We start from the raw sequence: 15,181 nt of genomic DNA, 5'->3' as shown, positions 1-15,181 counted from the left end.
GTTTCAAGGCTTCGAGGCATACTAGCACAGACCCTGTCAACTTCTACACCATAGGGATGCTTTGTACACCAGGTGTTTATGCTGTAGATGTGGAAGAGCTGGGATAAGGTTATGTAAGATGAGATTACTTTTGAATTGTCATTAAAATAAAACCGCTTCAGCTACAGAAAAGCTACAGTTTATCATGCTCAAACGTCTTTGTTTTACTGGAATTTTGTCATGATATGGAAGGCAACAGAGTTTTAAAAAAATGTAATAGGTATGGTGTGCATTAATGGGTAAATACTTTGTTCAGCCACCTTTTGCTGCAGTTATAGCTGCAGGTACTTACTATCTCTAAAAGCTCATTGTTCTTTTAAAAATAGCTAAATATCAGTTGGTTCTAATGGACATTATTTTTGCCACAGATTTGTATTGAATTTCAGTCTGAACTTTGACTGGGCCATTAATATGGTTTGATCTAAACCATTCCATTGTAGCACTGATTGTATGCTTAGGATTGTGCTGCTGTAATGTGAGCTTCCACTGCAGTATCTAGTCTTTTCAGTATCCTTCTAGGATTGTCTTATTTGTAGCTCCATCCATCTTCACATCAACTTTGACCAGCTTCCCTTCCCTGTGATACTGAATAGGAATGATCTCTCCAAGGGGATGAACGGTTTAAATTTTTTGCGCAGTACTTTGCATGGGAAAAAGTCTATATTGCTTTCTAGCCTGCATAACCGTAAGTAACTGTAAGAGTACATTCTGTGATCAGTGTACTCTTTGGTCAGTATGTCAAGTTTAGGTGGACTGTAATCTCTTGGTAGGTTTATTCCTTCCTTTTCTTGATTGATTGATCAGAGATAAGTTAGATTTTCAAAACTTAATTGTTCAAGAACCTAACCCTGCTTTAAACTTCTGTCTGAGCTGTCTGCTGTGTTCCTGGCCTTACTTGAGGGTGTTGGAGTAAGAAAGTTGAAAATAAATGTCCGCCTTTCCTTGTTTATTACTTTTTCTTGGTTTATCAAATTGAATACCTCAGAGCTACATTAAAGATTTTGATTGCTACATCACAAAATATGAAAATCTTAAAGGGATGTGAATACTTTTAAAAGAGAGTGCACTATATGCTTCAGCAGTTTATCCTCAGGAGCCGGTGATAACAGACTAGTGTGAAATTCATTTGGTGCTTGTAAAATGGCGCAACCTCTGCCTGGAGGAGTCTTATTTTTTTGGGACAGGGTCTTCTTCCTCCTGGTTGTAGCCAAGAGGAATTGTTTTAAATCCATATTTTTTATTTCCCTATCACTGTAACATTTGGATTTATTTGTTTTTAAGGACACCTTGGAAGACCCCATTCTGTTCTTACATTCTTTTGGACCTCAAGGGATTGTATACCCAGAGTGTGTTAAAGAGAACTTTATTTCTAAATGTGATTGGTCACGATTAAGTAGTTTGGCATTGTTGTTGAATCAAAGACAGCCATCATGGCTGCTTTGAACTTGTGGTAACTTTTATCCGCTTGATTTATCTTGAGACATTTCAAGAAATGTTTTCCTAAGTTTTCTACTTCCACAAAGTTGCCATTTACCAGATTTTTTAGAAGTGCCATATGACTTTTTTTTTTCCAGATTAGATCTGAAATTAGATTCTGAACATTTATTAGCATCTGGCAACCTCCATGAACAAAATGGTGTTATTCTCACCCTCCAAACTAGTGTTGCTGAATCATTGTCTGCGATGACCATTCATCTGTGCAGCGTCGGCCCCCGACTCCTCTTCTGTGAAGAGATGACACGCCACTTCAGATTTTTCTCTGTCCTGACAATGAAGGCGCCTCTGTGTCCCTATTTGCGCATCAGGCTAAGGGGATTTCTAGGCCGCCACCTGATTCACATTGCTGTAATTGAGTTGTGGCCATAAGCACCACTGTGCCTGCCTAGGCCCTAGGTAATTTACACACCACAAAAGCACTTCTTTACTCCACTTTTCACATGATGTCTGAGGCACAAATGTAGCAGAGGAGAGAGTGCAATCTATCGGAAAAAGGGTGGGGAGATTACAGAAAGTACGAGAGGGGAAAAAGAGTGTAAGAGTTTTCATGTTGCAAGGCAGGTCTGTGCCAGGGAGGCTTGGGAGTCTCTGAGTCTGCAGCACGTGGATAAGGCCCACAAAAGCTCTCGGTTTCAAATATCTTTCTCTCTGTCTCTCCCTGTCTCTCTCTCTGCAGAGCGTAGGAGTTGCTATCAATTCAAAGGGACGTTTCTTTGGCGAAGGACGTGGAGGCTGACGTTTTTGGGGTAAGTGGGAATTTGTTGTTGTTTTTGGCTCGGCGTAATTGGACTTTCAACACTTGCGTCTCTGGGCATTGCTCCGTCCTGTGTCACATGCCACATTTGAATTGTGGTCACAAGGATGAACTTATAAACTTATAAGCTCACAATGGAGTCTGTCGCCTCGGTTTGTCCCATGTCATGCCTTCTGCTTCTTGCGGGCTTCGAGAAAAAGTCAGAGCTTGTGCGGATCTGGCTTGATGTCAGACCTGTGGAGTCACTTTCATGCGATCTTGCAGGAACCTTGTGCGAGCATGCTGAATGGGTAACATCGTGCCTTAATTCTGGGTCTGTTGTATCTGAAGCGGAGCTGGCAGTCCAAAAAAACAGCTGTTTGTCATTACAAACTCGTTTGTAGAACATGAGCTATTTCTCTGTGAAGACAGATTTTTGGGACTGATCCATCTTCCTAATATTAGTTATAAGAGCTTAAGGCAGTCAAAGAATTTGTGATTCAGTTTGATCTCATTCCTTCAGCTTCCCTCAGCTAGTCAAAGCAGCAGTCCAGTTTTTCCTTTTTTTTTCTTCTTTTTTTTGTCTGTAAGTCTCTAGGTTGAGGGGTTTTTAGTGTCGCTTTCTGGCATGTCTTCCGCCAGACGAATACCTGCCCTCATACCAGACTGGAAGCATTAGCAAATGAGTCGGTATGTGTACCTGCATGTATATGCCAGCCATTACAGACTCCCTCTAGAAAAGAGCCGCTTCATCAGATGCCCACATCACACCCACAGAAGATGTTCATGTGTCGTAAGTGGGAATGTCAAGTGGTTTGGCGGATGTTCCCTTGTTGGCATCCAGTTTGGCAAATGGCTGACTAAAAGCTGGCTGTTTTTTATTTATTTATTTATTTTTCAAGCTCAAAGTTTCTTGTTAAAGTCTCTTCTCATCTTCCAAATATACAGTGGTTTGCAAAAGTATTCATACCCCCGGAATGTTTTCAGACTTTGGCAGTTTGCAGCCGCAAACGTCAGCGTAGTTTATGAGAGTTTTGTGTGATTCACATAAAGTAGTACATCAGAGTGAATTTGAAGGAAAAGGAGACTTTTTTTTCAATTATTTTCTTTCTTTTTCTTTTTTTTCTTTTTGGTATGACACTTGGTATAGATGGGTTTCAGATATTTTGGATTATGTCCCTACCAGGTTTAGACATCTCTCTGACATTTTTGCCTATTCCTCCTTGGAAAATCAGCTTAAGCTCAGTCAAATCAACTGGAAAACCTCTGTTAGGATTACATTTTAAGCTTTGCCACAGATTCTCAATTAATTTTAGGTCTGGACTTTGACTGGGCCATACTGAGTACACTTTGATTTGAGCCAGTCAATAGTACTTGTGGCCTATATTTCATCTTCCTTGCTTGAAGATGAACGTCTGCCACAGTTGCAAGTCTTTTGTATATTCCAACAGGCCTCAGCCGCTCTACCTCTCACGGCCGGCTAGGCTAGGTCAGTGGCGTCAGCCAACTCACTCTTTCGTTACCTAGCAACAACCTGATGACTAACTTGCATATCAGCAGTTTAAGGTTTCACTTATATAACTAACTAACTGCTATATGACTGCTTAAAAATAAAAATACAACGTCATAGTAGGAAAACTGGATAAAAGAGGAAAGATAATGCCACCAGTTTGGCATTATTTCAGATATTTAAAACTAAAAACTAATAAATATTTGTTGAAGCTGACTGATATAAAATGCTTGTATCGTGATACGTTTTTCAGCCCTATTGTCCAGCCCTACTTAGTAAACAATAGGTTGCTTTGATTTATCACATAAAATCTATCTAAAAACAGCATCCTGATGTTTGTGATTGGTGCAGTGCAAAAAGTGAGACCGCTTAAGGGGATGGAGTAAGTTTGCAGGGAGCTTTATATGTTTGAACGTTTTCCTTTGTTGTGTTAGCCTTGGTAAACCAGGAAGCAAGTAATAAGAAGCAAGAAAAACATGATGCGATTCAGTGATGATGATGATTTAGCTTTGTTTTCCCATTTGTTGTCTTTCCTCTTGATCTTTTTCACCTCATTATATCCAATAGGAACCGTTGCACTTCTTGGAAATTATATAATCATTCTATTAGCAGCCTCATTTACTCATTACTGCTTTGTTTTGACAAACGGGGGGTGGGGGGAGAGATGTTTTCCATCTCGCTTTCACTCTCTGACTGAGCAGGTTTTGGGGTTTTCTGCTCCATGTAAAATAGCATTTAACCCTCTCCTCCCATTGTAATTTAGATCCCAGTCTCATAAGTGGGTTGGAAGCAGCCCCAGCAGCTGATGTGGAACACATGCATTTAATGATTCACACTCTGTGCGGTAGGTCGGCGATGACTGCTGAGCCGGCTGCCTTTCCCCTCAGTCTAGAATAGTTCTCCACTGTTGTTTTTCAGTGCAAATGTTTCTTTTCCAGCTCCCCTACTCGCATAAAAATGTGACGGCGGTTGAAGTGTGTTGCTTCAGCTCAGCTGTTCCTGTGTAATTACGCTAAACATCGCAGTCGAAGCTAGAAGCAAAAGGAATACTGTTGAAACTTCTTTATTTTCTTTTTCCTGCAAGCACTTTCACCGAGTGATGATTCTACGTCTGCATTTCATTGTAGTTATATGTAATCTAATAGACTCATGTTACATACTGGTTTTTCCACCTTTCACTTACTTTCAGACTAAACTTGAAAATGTAGAGACATGGTTGAGTAGACCGCTATTGAACCTGGGGGGGGTTTGCCCAACTGAGCTCATGTACTGTAAGATATTTCAATAGCAGGCTACTATTTAATGGTTTCCTTCCTTATGCTCAGCAGTATTGCAGACGTTTTCTAGGGCTGATTCTTAGGTAGAAATTTAGCTGTTTAATCTGCTTTTAAAAACGTCTATCAAGGTTATAGAAAGTTTTGGTTTTAAATGCTAGAAATGTTGTCAAACCATTTCTGTGCTTTAAATTCCTTTCAGATACACCTGAAAGTACATGAGAGACTGGGGCTTTCTCCAGCTTTAATAAGTGGAGAGAAAAGCAGCTCAGCCCCACCCCTACCTGCTGCTGTACACTCTTGGTCAGCTGGTCATAACATTTATGTTAAGGCATAGAAACTAATGAAGAGGTACCCGTTATGTTTACAGTGGACACTTGGACATGGAAATCCTTTTAGTCTCCCGTGGCAACCATTCTGCTGCGCAAAACACCTACTGGGACCTAGCTCCGCCTCTTATGACAAAGCTCCTCCTCGGAGCTGCAGTTGAAATCAAATTTCTTTTCAGAAATAATACAGAATGTTTATAACAACTGCAGTTAACATAGCTACTTGATTATGCTATAAAATGACACTGTATGACTGGAAAACGTATAATACTGCCCCTTTAAGATCTGTATTATAGGAATATATATTCAAATGATCTGCAATTAGTAGTCATTTATGATTCACTTGGGAGCAGAGGTAGGATAGCAATCACTGTAAAACAGACAAAACAATTCCAGTAGTGACATTTTAAGCTGATTGTGCCATCAAATATTAGCTATTAGCAGAGTTAACAGTCATTCCATAAAAAGGCGGTCTGCTTGTGTTATTACCTTTACACTGTCAATCTGGTAGAAATGTCCACAAGGTATAACAATAAACTTAAGATGACTTGAGATTGGTTATTAATGCGGTCCAGTATAAAGCCATCCTGTTATGTGAAATATCAAAAACACCTGAGTGATACTTAAAACACTTAACTTTGAGTCTTTACTCTGTAACAGCGTCCTCTAACTGGCCAAAGATCAGATGTTTGAGCTTCAGAGCAGCTGGCAATTGATCAAGGTAGATGAGGCTGAAAATCCTCTGGTTCTACCCACACGCTGGTTTATTGTTACTCCTGAACATGAATTAAATGGTGAGGATGGCATCATTCATACCAGCTCATCTCTGCTGTATTCCTTGTGGGAATAGTGAGTAGAGTGGGGTCTCTTCCTTTGTCTCATGGCCCTGGTTTCACGTTCTTTAGGGTGGCCTTGTCTGACCCTTTCTTTCTCCACTTCTTCACTCCCACATCTCTCCATCTACTGACACCCACACACACACACCACATAATCGCGGACTGGTCATCACACATATATGATATGAAGACAAATGATGGCTCATTGCCCAGACATAACTCTGAGTGGCTCTTTCCATTTTGCAAAGTAACAAATTTGTCGGCGTCCTCAGCACTTGAGAGAGATAATGCACTTAATGGCCCCTCATAGATTAAAAAGGCTGCTCATGAGCAGTGGATGGAAGAAATGGTGTGAAGCATTTATCGATTATCTGAACCCAACGCAACATAAGGCTGTTATGATCTGAGGAAATGTGTGTGTGTGTGTGTGTGTGTGTGTGTGTTAGTTGTTAGTGTGTGTGTGTGTGCGTGCTGGGAGTCAGAACACATTACTCTTTAATTTAGCTCCCCTTCCCACCATCACCCCCGCCTCCAACAGTCAGTTCACAAGAGTCATACCAGTGTTGTGTTTTTAATGTGGTGGTACTCAGATTTTACAGCACCTATAATCAACCGCATAACAAAGAGCCCCTCGTAAAATGTTGTTTTAATGAAACCTCTTCGCGCCCTTTCGTGTGTTTTTCAGAGCATTGTTGTAAATCTTTTAAGGCTTGTGAATTAAGCTTTCTGCTGGAGCTTGTTTTATGAAACTTGTTGGAACAATAGATGGTGAGATGTTTGGACAGCTGTAATTGACGAGGGGGACCTCCCTGGATCTGAGTGTTGCTGCAGAGCTCTACCCAATACTGTACTCTGATGAAAAAAAACACCCCAGTCATACTAGGCGAGAGGGCGTAGCTCGCTGTACTGAGCAGTCTGCAGTTCCTCTTTGGGGCGCCTCCTGACAGGAACTTGGCAGCAAGGAAACATAAACAAATTCCCTGTGGTGGGCTGGCAGGCTTCAGCTGTGTGGTTCTCCTCCGAGTTACCATACATACTGAGTGAAGCTAAGCCTGCTCAGCTCAGAACCCACAAGCTGGGAGAAATAGATTTTCAAGGACAGGACAGGTGCTGCTGGTTCTCCTCACAGCAGTCTCATGTCTCCTGTTTACATTGTAGTCGTCATGGTTGCATAATCCAACGTATTTACCGTATTTTCCAGACTATAAGATAACTTCTATTTGGACAACAGTCGTTAATGAGACGCTCCTCTTTAATATCGTGGAATAGTTTGGCTGAAAAACGATTTATATTATATATAATTTTATCATGCGATTCATTGATTTGTTGCTTATTGTGAGAGGCTTTCGGAGCACGTCTATCTGTCAGTGCTACCTTCAGACACTGGCAGAACACGTGTTGAGGCTAGTGAGTAGTGGAGATACGTCCCCACACAACCTGTCACCAGGTCATATCATTAACATGGACGATGACGACGCCTCTCTAACATTTAACTATTTCTAAATAAATGCTGCTTATACTCCAGTGTTTCTTACATATGTTTTTTTTTTCTCTTCACAACTAATGGGACTTGTAGTCTGGAAAATACGGTACTTTTGCCCTTATTGTTTTTAGACTCACAGCAATATGTGTGTGCGTGTGTGTGTGTGTGTGTGTGTGTGTGTGTGTGTGTGTGTGTGTGTGTGTGTGTATGTTGGTTCTGGTGAATAGCCCAACAACTCCATGCACACACACTGGCTCAGGGAGGAAGACTGAATGCCAGGGGTCCTGAAATGGATGGTAGAGAAAAAGCTGGAGGAATAATGATGTAATGATGTAGTGGAGAGAAAACTGAGAGTCGAGCTGTTTCGGCCATGTTGGGCCCCACAGTTGCAGCACACACACACACACACACACACACACACACACACACACACACACACACACACGCAAACGTGCACATTTCATCAAACAAAGCATACATTACTGCATCCATGTCTTATTTATACTGCAGCTTTGTGTTCCAGGGCCCTCATGCCTGCAGTTTTTGTTTTCTTTCTATTTTCTTTTTTCCTTCTTTCCATTTCCAAACACAGTGGCGTATTGTGCTGACTGACCTGGTCCCTGTCCAAAGGCAAAGGGAACCCAGATTGCTGAAACAGAGGGCCCGCTGCTAATAGGCCGACCGGGCAGTAGCTGCTGAAGCCCGCTGTGGCTGTCCAAACCAACGGGGACGGCAAGCTGGGCCAGGAAACCATGCGTGCGCGTGTGCGTGTGCATGCGTTTCTTTTTGATCAGCCGCAGAAGGATTTAGTTGGAGAGCCGGCATGGCACCTCCGTGCTGGTCCATAATCACTGGTAAAGGCATTTAACTGACTTTTAATAGGCCTCCTCCTGCATAACATCACTTAAGGGCACCAGTTTTAGTTGCTCCTTTGCTTGGTGAGAGAAGTGGGGGGAGGCGAGGAGGTCCAACTCTTCCTCCAGTTCGTACTAGAAGAATTAAATGCTTCAGTGGTTTTAGTTGCCTGCTTGACTGCCTCATCTGTTAGTTTTTATATGATTACCTCTGTGTAATGATGTCAAACGTAAGAACTAAGAAGTCCAATGTTTTAAGGAGGCAGATTTTCCCCTCATCTGCGGTTGTTTTGAAAAAGTATTCACACCCCTTTGAAGGTTTTCACATTTTATGAATTACAGCCACTAATTTCAGTGTATTTTATGTGATAGTTCAATACAAAGCAGTGCTTAATGGCAAAGTAGAGGGAAATGTTTTCCTTCTTTTTTAAAATGTTTTACAATGAAGCCTTTGAAAAGTGCATTTGAGTTCAACCACCTTGAATCAGTATGTTACAGAACCACCGTTTGGGTCAGACTGGATAGTCTAGATTGATTATTGGGATCGAAACATGTTCTGTTAGCTGTTGTAATTATTTGTGTGCGTACCAACGGAGCTGTTTTCCTGCTTCATCAACATTGCCCTTTGCTTTGCAACTTGTAGTTATTAATGAACATAGTTGGGACCGATAGCCAGGCAGACGCCAGCTTCAGAGCACACCAGCAGAAAGAAGGCAGTAGGTATAACATGCTTTCACTGTAACCATCAAAGTGTGCACTTTGACTTTGAAGATTTTTCATTAAATGCATACATCACCAGGTTCTAAGATTTTACATGTTTTAATATCTAAAAATTTCAGCCCACATTTGGGAACACTGCCGGAGTCTGGATTAAGTAAAAAAAAGTATAAATGACCACGTGGCACAATTAATATCACTGTAAAGATAGATTGTGTCTGTAGTGTCAAACACGTACATTGTTAAATATTAGAATGTCAAGAAGCCATGTTTGCAAAATATTACATAATTTTTGTACATGGTGGCAGGTACAACCGTACAATGGATACACCGGCTATTCACAGATTTTTTTTTTTTCATGAAGCATATCTCAAATATTCTACAGAACATGCAGCTTGGGAAGCTGAAGTACATGGCATTTGACATCCTGTTGACTGGCGTTTGCAAAGCAGCCAATCCAGAAGCACCATTAATTTTCCTTGGCATTGATTTGCTGCATTCCCAAGATATGAAATAATGAAGACTGTAGATGTTAGCTTCTGTTGACATGCTAAGGCTGTTTTCACCATTGGTATTAATGTATATTAAGATATAAATGGTGTTTGAACTATTAAAGTAGGCGATTATAAATGTTTGAGGGCGTTTCAAGTAGGTTGGTCTCATCTTACTAGAACACTTTTTTTTTTTTACCAGATGTTGATACTTTGTTGGCATATTATGTCAAATCCCAATTAAAACAAATGAAAGTTTGTCGCCATGATGCGACAAACTTTCATTTCCAAGCATCTGAATAGTTTTGGAAAGCGCTATATTTTACAGAGATTGTTTATGTCTTATAATGAGGCCTTTTGATTTTCTATTTCTGCAGTTCTTTTTCTTTTCGAAATGAACCTAAATTTATCGTGATGACACGGGACATAAATAGATTTTTCTTTACTTAAATTTAAAGAGACACCCACACGTACATTCACTTTTAACAAGTAAGTGTGTCCAAGGTTGACATTTTTCATGCCTTTAGTCACTTCTTTTCCTCAAGGTGTTCCAGCTCTAAACCGCACCCTGAAAAAGGTGTAGACATCGTTTTTATTAATTGCTGCGCACACTTCAAGAACACGCAAAAACTTCAAGTGTTGAGAGGATTATGTCACAGGCAAGTCAGTTTGCAGAAGTACCAGTTTGGTCGTTTTCCTCGTGCACACACGTGCTCGGTTATTTAGAGACAGAGGGAGATTAAACTCTGTAGAAGAGCAGAACGGGTTAGAATAAGGCTTACCCAGTGAGATGTGGTTGTTGGGGAATAAAAAAGCCCAGACTGCTGGGATGATGGAGGGCAAGGGTGTATAAGATGGGACCAGATGTGAGGACACTAAAAATAGGAGTTGGGGAAAAGGAAACAAAGATAAACATTCTTAATCCGGAGTCCTTCTGGGATACCATTAGCTGACGTGGGTGTGTGTTGGGTGATACTTCTTATTTATCTTAGAACTTGTTCATGAGTCTTCTTCCACTGAATTTCCTTTCCTCCTTTCAGCATGTATGCTCATGGTCTTATTTTGAGTAAAACTTCACACCGTTAAGGGAAGGAAGACTACATCAAGGGGCCCCAGATGCATCTTCACTCCCTCCCTAGCTTCCACGTCCCAGTAGGCACATCTCAGTAATGGCCCCCTATCGATCCTGAGGCCTCCTTGTCCACACTCAATGCCCATCGATCGGCAGCTCACAAAGAGTCTCAGAGGCCTGCTGCACATCCTGTGGCCACAGCGCATTGTGTGCATATTTGTAAAGCAGCACTTGTTAAAATAACTTTAATCAACTTATTTTTTTCCTTTATCCATTTAAAGGGATGAAGGCCGAGTTCTGCGTGCAGCAATTTCATACGGGGAACACCTCTCCGTTAAGAGCATTGGACCTTGAGTAGAAAGTGAGGGGCCTTGGGCTCATTAAACCACGAACAATTTAGGCCTCCGTGAGTTAAAACCTTGCCGCATGAAGACATAGACACTCGACATAAAAAGACTCGCGCAGCAACTGTTGTCTCAAGAGACGTGGGGCATAAAAAGAGAACTGTTGCGTCGACCGTATTAAAAACGACAACAACTGATTAATCAGTCAAGCTGCAAGTAAAACTTTTCTTGTTATTGTTATAGCTTGATTTATTGAAAGTCTGGATTTGGGTCAAACTTCCCCCCACTTAGTCCCCTTTTCCTCCTCCTTTTTTGTTGCTTTTTACCATCTTTTTTTTCTTCTCTCTCTCTACCTAAATAAGAGCCTACCCCCCACGTCTCTTCCTTTTGTCTCTCATCTGGTTTTCTGTTTTTGTTAAAGAACACTTGATTAATGATACCACAGACAAAGCCCGCAGTCTGTTCTCCGCCGGAGCTCAGATAGGACGCTGCTTTAGGTAAACCAAAACATGTGTGCCAGTGGAAAGAAAGAAAGGTGAACGACAACAAGTTAAAGACAGTAGTTGTTTGTTTCATGTAGACATAAATCTTGGTCCTGCTCTCAGAACTATGCTGGACAAAAAGCAAGCTGTTAATTTGTGTCGTATCATTATTTTTCTTTTTACAATTTCTGAGCAACTAAAATTTGGTGGTTATGTTTGAAAACCCTTTTTTAAATCTAACAATGTAGGTATTCCTTTCAGCATTATTAGAGATATGCAAATAATGCTTTTCTTTTCTAAGAACAGCAGACATATTGTTAAAGGTGGTAAACTCAACAGAAAATGCATGACAGCATTTTACAGGTTTAGGGACCACAGTTACCTTCAAATAGCCAAAAATTAGTGATGGGACTCAATTAAAAATTTCAGTCAAGTTAAATGCAGTGTCTGTAATTTTTAATCACATTTAATCATAAATTAAATGATTAAATGTGATTAATCATTTAGTTTAATGATTAATCATTAATTTAGTTCATTAATCATTAATTTAGCTTAATTTAGTTTAATTATGTGGGTTGCTGTAGTTTATAAAGAATAAATAAATAATGTGGCTTGGCTATTTACGAAATAGACATTTTCAATTGAAAAACACTTTTTACTGCTAAATTATTGAATAGCTAGACGTATGAGCTCAACCACAAAGATATTTATTGTTTTTAATTTGTTATTTAGGTTATTCAACAATCAGATTGGTGCAAAGTGCTATTATGACCATTCACCTTCAGGTGTTTCAGGAACTTCTGTTCATCCATGTTGCTACATAGCAACTGACTTTGGACGCTGAGTGTTGGAGACATCTGTGCTGCTGCTATATGTTTAGCATTGAGTTGCTGTTTTACTCTTTGCTGATAGGTTAACTTCTTTTAACACAACTTGCATTCAACAATAGTTTTTTCTAGCGTCCAAACTCCAGCCAACAACCTATCTCGTAGTGTTACATCTTGGTATTTCAGCTTCCAAAGTGGCGTTTTCTTTGAAATATTTGAGAAAAAAAATCAGCAAGGTACATTTTCCACAAACAATTTGGAGTTGCATTCCATCGCAAAATCCACAAACGGATTAAACCGCAGATGGTGAAGTGTGATTCTTTAAAATCCGTGTATTGTTGGCATATAATGATCAGAATTATGCGACAAGCATAATTGGCGATGTCAACTCTGTTCGTGTACTTCCTGTGTAAAAACATGATAACCTTCTAGCGTTATTATTAATATTACCATAGTAGTGTACTATTGCGGCGACATTTTGAGTATTTGTTGCTTTCAGTTTTAAACAAATGCAACTCGATCCCGCTGCATGGTTTTGTTTTCCTGCAGGTCATCATATCGTGAGAATCTCATACCAGCCCATGCCTGTTTGCCTGTCTGCCTCCAGGCTCCCCAGGATTGAGCTCAGTGCCACTGAAAGCCCTTCTAGAAGCCGGGTCGCCTTACTGAATGATAATCAAGCATATTATTCCTGTGACTGCATTGTTAGCTGTCCTCATAATGGAGGGGCTTGACACTGGTGACCTACTTTATTGCTACAATCCTCCATGTTTGCGCAGCATTGACATGGTCTAATAGGGTTTGCTCTGTGCCTAAGGTAAACATGTCCTCTGTGAAATTATTACCCAGAAGCTATATTGGCTAATAACGGTTATGTGTTTGGTTATTTCTGCTTGGCACTGACTCACTGGACCGTTCTATCCGTCTAATGTTCAGATCTTTTATATGCACTTTGCTCTAAGTCAGTACAGAAACACAATGGTCTTTAATTTATTGTTTAGGGATATATGAAGAATAATGAAATGTGCCTGTTATTTCTTGGCTTTTGCCTGACTGATACAAATTGCCAGTAATGTGATATTATGGTCCATGCATCTTAGATGTAAAGACTATGCATTAAGACAGTAGTGGTTTTATTTTCTGTATAAAAGTTGGCCATGGCAGTTAGTTATTAGGGGTCTTTGCAGACACTGAGGTTAACCTAGGACAGTGATGCAGGCATTTAGAGAATGTCAGAGTGGTGTGCAAGTTGCAGTATCATCGTCCTGCCTGTGGGTTGCTGTAGTTTATAAAGAATAAATAAATAACGTGGCTTGGTAACAACCTCCCAGTGAGAAAATGTGCTGGAGACTTCTCAGTAAACAGATGGAGGTTGGTTTGTCCCTTCGCCAACAGGAGGGATGGCATTTCCTTTTGCACTTAAAATTTGCCTTGCTAAATTTGCTTTTCAACTATGGGTTCAATTTGAATGTGCCATCACTTCCTTCCTGATTCAAGCACACACACACGGTTCATCCGTTCAAACTCGAAGCGTATCTAATGAACTTTTCCTCAAAAAGTCAACTCAGTAGAGCAACAAAAAAAAAAAAAAAAACTTCTTGACTCCGAGTGCTGCTGTGTGTAGCTTGGTCCTATAATCATCTCCAGCAATCTTCCCATCTTCCCTGGCTGAACACCAACTTCTTCAACTGTACACATGTTGTGATCTGCACGATGTGCAGTGAAAAGTGTTTTGCATGTGGACCAAAAAGTTCAGTTTGGGTCAAGCGTGGCTGTCTGGTTCAAGCATGTTGAAACCTAGTGGCTGATCTTCATTTTATTAGACTGAGCATCTCTAAATAATTCACACCCTTCTGTTTCCTGGGAGGAAAAACCAAAGGCTCAGCTGGACCTGTCTTTCTTTATTTCTTTTCACTGGACATTCTCGCCCAATTCCCATTTTGGACAGCAAGTTATTTACTTGCGCATGCCCCCCCAGCCCCCACAGTGCATTGTGCACCTGCCTAGACGAGCAGATGATGCTATAGAGCCAGAGGCAAAGGTAGAGTATCTTTGACATGTGTGTTTTTCATCCTAGTCGTCAGCTTTTTTTTTCTAAACCCATCTCTACCTGCGCTGTCACTGCACTGAGACAGTGTGTACCCACTATTCATCCAATCCCTCTCCCCCCCCCCGCCCTCTGGGGGCATTATTTCTTTCTACTTTTCTAATTTTTGCCTTATTTCCTCCTTAATTCTGAGCATTTCTGTATTATTCTCTCAGATCTTCCCTTATATACACACACACCCAGTAGCTTTGATTCCTCCCCACCACTCCCACTTAACTACGTTGCATAACGACCTTCTGCAAAAACTAGGGTTGTACTCCATTCTTCCACAAACACGCACAGTAGCCGACGACCTTGCTTCTTGCTCCCTATGTGTGTCTCTTCCCCTCCTTTTCTTTAGCTCCTCCTTTAGTTCTCATCTTCTTTTTCATTCCTTTCTCTACTCATCTCCCTCTTTCTGCCTCCTGCTCTCCCAGTGGTCTCATTAGGCATGAGGGAGGCAGCCTTGTGTGTACGAGTCTGTGTGTATATGTGTTCTCGTTGCCAAAGTCTCACTTGACTGAGCATGCCATTGCACTAGCAAGGGCCAGGGCTCCATTATTACCACAAAGCTGTCACAAATAGTATATAAAGTAACCTCCTGTTG

General features: G+C 40.8%; 1 protein-coding gene across 2 annotated transcripts in view; it reads left to right on the top strand.

The window, feature by feature from the left end:
• The window catches only part of raraa (retinoic acid receptor, alpha a), a 184,409-nt gene that overhangs the window by 19,440 nt on the left and 149,788 nt on the right, over window positions 1-15,181 (top strand). The window contains exon 2 of one of the 2 annotated variants that reach the window (XM_088001065.1): window positions 2,213-2,282. The exons of the other annotated variant lie outside the window; for it this stretch is intronic. The gene's annotated coding sequence lies outside the window, so the exon portion shown is untranslated. The remainder of the gene's footprint in view (window positions 1-2,212; window positions 2,283-15,181) is intronic. 2 annotated transcript variants of the gene reach the window in all.

Source organism: Poecilia mexicana, unplaced genomic scaffold (genome assembly GCF_051168715.1).
Source record: "Poecilia mexicana isolate PSO_F unplaced genomic scaffold, ASM5116871v1 scaffold_19, whole genome shotgun sequence".
Lineage (NCBI taxonomy): Eukaryota > Metazoa > Chordata > Actinopteri > Cyprinodontiformes > Poeciliidae > Poecilia > Poecilia mexicana.
This window is presented reverse-complemented; position numbering and strand designations above follow the sequence as displayed.